The sequence below is a fragment of the Cyprinodon tularosa genome, unplaced genomic scaffold (genome assembly GCF_016077235.1).
Source record: "Cyprinodon tularosa strain WSP-4 unplaced genomic scaffold, ASM1607723v1 ctg98, whole genome shotgun sequence".
Classification (NCBI taxonomy): Eukaryota; Metazoa; Chordata; class Actinopteri; order Cyprinodontiformes; family Cyprinodontidae; genus Cyprinodon; species Cyprinodon tularosa.
In genome coordinates, this window is record NW_024039762.1 from 2,505,101 (window position 1) to 2,511,100 (window position 6,000).

At 39.6% G+C, this 6,000-nt stretch overlaps 1 protein-coding gene across 1 annotated transcript in view; it reads right to left on the reverse strand.

Annotated features, from left to right (window-relative positions):
• LOC119777116 (C-C chemokine receptor type 3-like) overlaps window positions 1–5,753 on the reverse strand; it is a 28,306-nt gene extending 22,553 nt beyond the window's left edge. Inside the window, exon 1 of the mRNA XM_038275913.1 lies at window positions 5,622–5,753. The gene's annotated coding sequence lies outside the window, so the exon portion shown is untranslated. The remainder of the gene's footprint in view (window positions 1–5,621) is intronic.
• Between the last annotated feature and the right edge of the window lie 247 nt (window positions 5,754–6,000).

A 6,000-nucleotide genomic window follows, 5' to 3' on the forward strand; every position in this document is an offset into this window, starting at 1 on the left:
CATGAAATTCAATTAAATTCAGTTTATTTATATAGCACCAATTCACAGCACATGTCATCTCAAGGCACTTTACAGTTCACCAGATCATACAGTCAAATTAATTCAAAGTTTTCTATCTAAGGAAAACCAGTTGATTGCATCGACTCATTGACTTGAATGCAATCCTTCACACTAGGCACACTTGTAGCGACAGTGGAGAGGAAAAACTCCCTTTTAACAGGAAGAAACCTCCAGCAGAACCAGGCTCAGTGTGAGCGGCCATCTGCTGAGGCCGACTGGGGTTCAAGGAGACAGAAGCAGAGATACAAAAAGCAGCTGTAGAAGGTGGCCCCGTCCAGGAAATGTAGAAGCGGTTTTATTGTCTTATATCAGCATCAGAAATCAGAATCAGAATATATCCTTAAACATGGCCCTATACTTACTTAGCAAAAAAACAGTACAGCTTGAAGTTCAAGTATGAGTCTTAGCAATAATAAAGTCTCTAATGCTGTAGAATATAAATATCTGGCTGGCTTGCCAAATATGGAAGCAGTTGTACTGCGTTATGTAGTCCTGTTTCTGACATTATGCTCACTTAGCAACACAGAGAACGCAGCATGTAAACAGAGTCTACATACTGGGAGTCACGTACGAATCTTGACAAAAACAGGGTTCTTACTGGCTGACTCGCACGAAATCAGGTCATGAGCTAAGAGATCTCCAGGAAGAGCGTCCAGTCGTGCACGTGCATCCACACAGTGCGATGTGGAAACTATAAAGGCTGGTTCAGATGGACTGAAGGTTGGGGATAACAGACTTTTTGAAGACTCGTTGCTATATGTATGAAGTGTTTAAGACAGCTGTATGAAATCGTTTTTGTAATTAAATGTGTCCCCTCATCCGGATGATAGATGGTGGGAATCGTGGCCTTCTTTCTGTCATAAGGGAATTCTACCAATGAGCTTCCATAGAAACACACAGCCAGGCAGACAAGCTCTGAGCCAACTCCCATGTCGGAGGATGAAGAGAGCACATCCATCCAGTCACAGTCAGAGAAACAGGACTGCACTGGAAAAACAGGCCAATCTCCAACATCAAAATAAACTAAATCGTTGAATTGTGGAGAATCTAAGCTTTCCAACAACATCTAACATGTCTATATTGGCAAATATTTTACCAGTGTAATTTTCATGCATTCTGAGTTATTATATGTAAACACCTTTTTGAGAGGTTAAAGTCTATTTTTCGTACAAAACTAAAGGGATAAACTTAAATCTGAACTTGCGCATTGACTACAGGTATGCTGATCTAACAGAACTGAGTTTTTGGGTTTGTCTTTGTCCTGTGAAGTACCCTTCCCCTCTCCTTATAAGCCTACAGACACTCTACCACCCTCCTGCAAACCTAAAGAAAAATGGATAATGGATTTTTACCACAGTGGAAAAAAACGAAGCGTTGTTGGAGTTTTATCTTGAAGGTCCTTCCCGGAAGTAGTTTTGTAACTGAATATATTGCTGCACCTTGACGTTTTAGAGGTTATTCAGCCACTGGGGGAAGCGGATTATATCAAGTGGATTTGACAAGTAATAAAGCCAATAGAAAATACTTTTTGTTTTATTGCTGAAGCGAGTTTAACTGAGCTGTAACTAAAAGCATCAAACTAAGCGCTTCAGGTCAAAGTGAACTTTTATCACCTCCAGCGCTTCTTGCTTGTAGATATTCACTTAAGAAATTACACTTCTTGTGGAGGGACCGTTTAAAGAGAGCAAGGCATATAAAACTAACTGGCTGTGGTGTTTCTCCGCACCGTCCGGGTGATGCTGTGATGGATTTGGAGCGTCTTTAAACTGTGGAGGGGATTTTTTTTCAGCGTCATGACAGAATCTTCCAAACCTCCTTCAGGGTGAGTCTGTTAACCCAACTATAGCAATAACATTATTTTCATAATGTTAAATAAACAAACCATACTGTATTTCATTTATATTTTAGCCTGCATGTAAAATCTCGCTTATTACACGTATAATTAAGCACGTGCTAAAATTTTTGTGTGTTTTTTTTGTGTTGTATATTACAATTTGGTTGTTGGTAGCATTTATTCTAGTTGACTATTTGTTCAACAATATCTACAGAAATATTTAGGAAATAATAACAAAAAAAAAAAAAAAAAAAACACAGACAGAAACTATTTTCCAAGTATATTCACAATTTTTGAGCTTTTTTCTGTTTTATTAGGTTAGAACTGTCAGGGTTCTGCCCTTTGTTTTAGTTTATTTTTAGTTTCTTTGTTATATTCTGTATCTTTGTTTTCTTTCAGTTTGGTATTTCTCAAGTTTCTCTCTGCTGCCCCCTTGTGCCTGTTTCCTTTACCCTTGGCTCCCGTCTAGTTAAGGCTGGTTTATGCTCAGAAACCAGGTGGTCTGCATGTGTGTCGCAGTTAAGGCAGACATGCCCCTGCCCCCTCCGCACTCTGCAGCCAGGAGGCCTCGGATCTGTCAAATCTACATCCGCTCTACACTATGCGTATTATCTGTTTGGTACCTTAAAGGCCGATTTATATTTCGAAAGTAGGTCGTCTGCGTAGGTGTCGCGGTGAACACAGGGATGTCCCCGCCCCGCTCTACACTATGCGTCTCATGTTTGGTACCTTACCGGCTTGTTTTTCTTTGTATGAACGCGATTGCGGAAAACAACTCAAGAAGTTGGACCAGCTAGAAGCGCCAGGTGCGCAAGAACGCTGGGACCCTTTTTTCACCTGGATCCCCGCCCTTTTTCAATTCAATTCAATTCAGTTTATTTATATAGCGCCAAATTCACAGCACATGTCATCTCAAGGCACTTTACAGTTCAACCAGATCATACAGTCAAACTGATACAAAGTTTTCTATCTAAGGAAAACCAGTTGATTGCATCGACTCATTGACTCAAATACAATCCTTCACACTAAGCATGCTAGTAGCGACAGTGGAGAGGAAAAACTCCCTTTTAACAGGAAGAAACCTCCAGCAGAACCAGGCTCAGTGTGAGCGGCCATCTACTGAGGCCGACTGGGGTTCAAGGAGACAGAAGCAGAGATACAAAAAGCAGCTGTAAAAGGCGGCCCCGTCCAGGAAACACACAGCCAGGCAGACGAGCTCCGAGCCAGCTCTTATGCCAGAGGACGAAGAGAGCACATCCACTCAGTCACAGCAAAACTCATCTCTACATTTGGGTCCTCAAAGCCTCCACCCAACCTGACAGCAACGACTATTGCTTATTAGATGATTTGTGATAAAGGAATTTTATTCAAGGGTCTCGTTAGGAAGGAGGTCCTATTCAAAGCGTTTCAAAGTTGTATATGTTTTGGGGCCCAAAACAATTCATAATCATGATTGATTATTGAAATACTTCTGTTTAAGCACTTCAGTAACTGTTGACTGAAGTATGCAAACATTAAGTCGTGTCATTTGGATAAAGAACAGGAAACTCATAGGATTAAATTAGCCAAAACTATACACAAATAAGTGAAAAAATGTGTTTGTCTACAAATATATAATTGACTCTTGAAATGTAAGATATGAGCAAGAATTGCTCGTATCATAGTTTTCACAAAACATAATTGGAAAAACATAATGTGTGGTAAAACTTTGGAAAGGAAATGTGGTAGAAAAATGGTTTGGGAATCTTTATCAACATTCAGTTTATATAGTGCGAATTAATGCAATTTCTGCATTTATATAACAGTAATAGTTGTGTAAATACCATTAGTAGTGGCACACACGAGCACACTCAAAACTAATTAATTGATGATTATTAGGGCTGCAACTAACGATTATTTTAAAAATCGATGAATCGGCCGATTATTTTTTCGATTAATCGATGAATCGGACAAAAAAAAATTTTTATATTAACCTCTTTATTCCAAAATAAACATTTTAGACAGAACAAACAAGCACACAAGTATAGGTTGCTCATTAACTGTACTGGTGCAATATGAAAAATAAATGTTTGTGTAAAAACTACGCAAACTTACATGAGAAATGTAGCTGTACATCCACAAAATATAGGCTACTTTGTTTCATAAAGCGCAAAAAGAGACAGGCATTTTTGTTTTTTAAAGCCCCTAAGGGGTTCAAACAATAGGTCCCCCCATTTCAACAAATGAGTTTTTTTTAGACTAGAAGAGTTCTGCCTTTTAAGACAGGAAAGTATAGCAGTTAAAGTTGCTGCTTGAGAAAATACTGAACCATAGAGATAAAAATAGCCCTGTGATTCAAATTATAAATTGTATTTGGAATAAAAATGAGAGAACTAGGGGTACTAAAAAACACATCCTCCAAAGACAGATATTTACATGGGAATGTGGCATATAATTAATTGACATATTACTGATCTTGCTGGATTTTATTCTGCTTTACTTCCATAAATTGCAGGATCTTCTTTTCTTTATCTTTGCCAGAAGATTTAAACTTTAAAAGCCTTGCCCTCATAATTTGCAAGTTAATTTATTTATAAAGAAAATATAAACGCTGCTTAAACAAATTTAAATGAAATTAAAAGTAAAATAAGTAGCCAACCTTATCACTGTCTGTAACCTACTAACAAGGTAAGGAAAGCATCAGATGAGCTACCTGAGAAACTAACGTTACGTTTCCCCTCTTTAAAATGAAACAAACATGGTTACTCATCCTGCTGATCAGCTCTCTTCACTGCCATTGAAGGCTCCAACGTGTTTTCTTTTCAGGTGCTGCGTCATAACAGTGGTGGTTCCGTGCCATGTTCATTTGTTTTTACAAAAGTTGCATGTTACGACTTTTTTCACTTTACAAAGCGCAGGCTATTTTAATTATTGTGATCAATTTGCGCCGTCAATCCCGGCGCATGTGCGCTTCATTTGCAGTCTGGACGCTGAGGGTAAACTCCTCACTAAAATCCTGCGGCTCTGACTCTGACTGCCGCGCTGAGAGGGATTCCTGTGGGAGAGGGAGAAAGGCGTTGGGATGGGGGAGGCGCCCCACGGCAGGCAAAAGCCGCCAGTGACACCGTAAAAAGTCGCCAGATTTGTCGCTAGTCGCTTTTTTGAAAAATAGTCGCTGGAGGGGTCTGAAAAGTCACTGAGTTGGCAACACTGCAACTGCGGCGCTGACTCGCTCCGCCATATTTTTTTTTCTTCCCCCGGATGACGGCGGCGGTGGATGACGCATTAATCGCGCGACACAACTAATCGATGATTAAATTCGTTGCCAACGCTTTTAAAAGTCGATTTTTATCGATTTTATCGATTCGTTGTTGCAGCCCTAATGATTATCAATTAACCTCTGAGATTTTCCTAGAAAACTTGAGAGATTACACTTAGACAAATACATGCCACACTTTTCAGATTTGTGTTTATGTGAAATGAATAAACAATGTATAGTAATCCTTTGATCTCAGAGTTTTAGACTAACGTTGTGGTCTTGGACTCAAATAAAATATCAAATAAAACACATTTATCTTTTAAATGTAATTTGCCAAAAAGTCCAAACGGTCTGAACATATTTGCAAGGTGACATTTTGTGTGTTTATCCTTTGGTATTTCAAGTCCTTCACCTCTTAAACCTCATGAGCCTAATGTTAGTGATTTCAGGCTCCCAAGAGCGTTTTGGCTAAATTACAGAGTGACTGACCTCAGAGTCTAAAGGCACTGGCACCAAAACAATTTAATCCTTTCGCAGTGTGACAGTTCTTTTCGACAGACATCGTCATGACAACTCCTTCTCCTTCCTCATCACACTGACTCTAGCTGCTTTACTGCTGTTTATTGTGATCCTAATGAAAACCAGCTCATAAAACCTCCTTTAGCAGGCTCACGCCCCCGAATCACCCAGCATGGCCTCTGAGCAGATAAACAGAAGAAGACAACACTGCCCTTTACTGAGAAGTATTTTTGTACCTGGCTCTTGAAATCTGAGCATTGAGCTTTTATGTGAGAGTGGCTCACTGCTCAGAAAGCCAGAGTATCTCCTTCAGGAGGGGGGAGGGGACTTAAGTATTTTGCATTAAAAC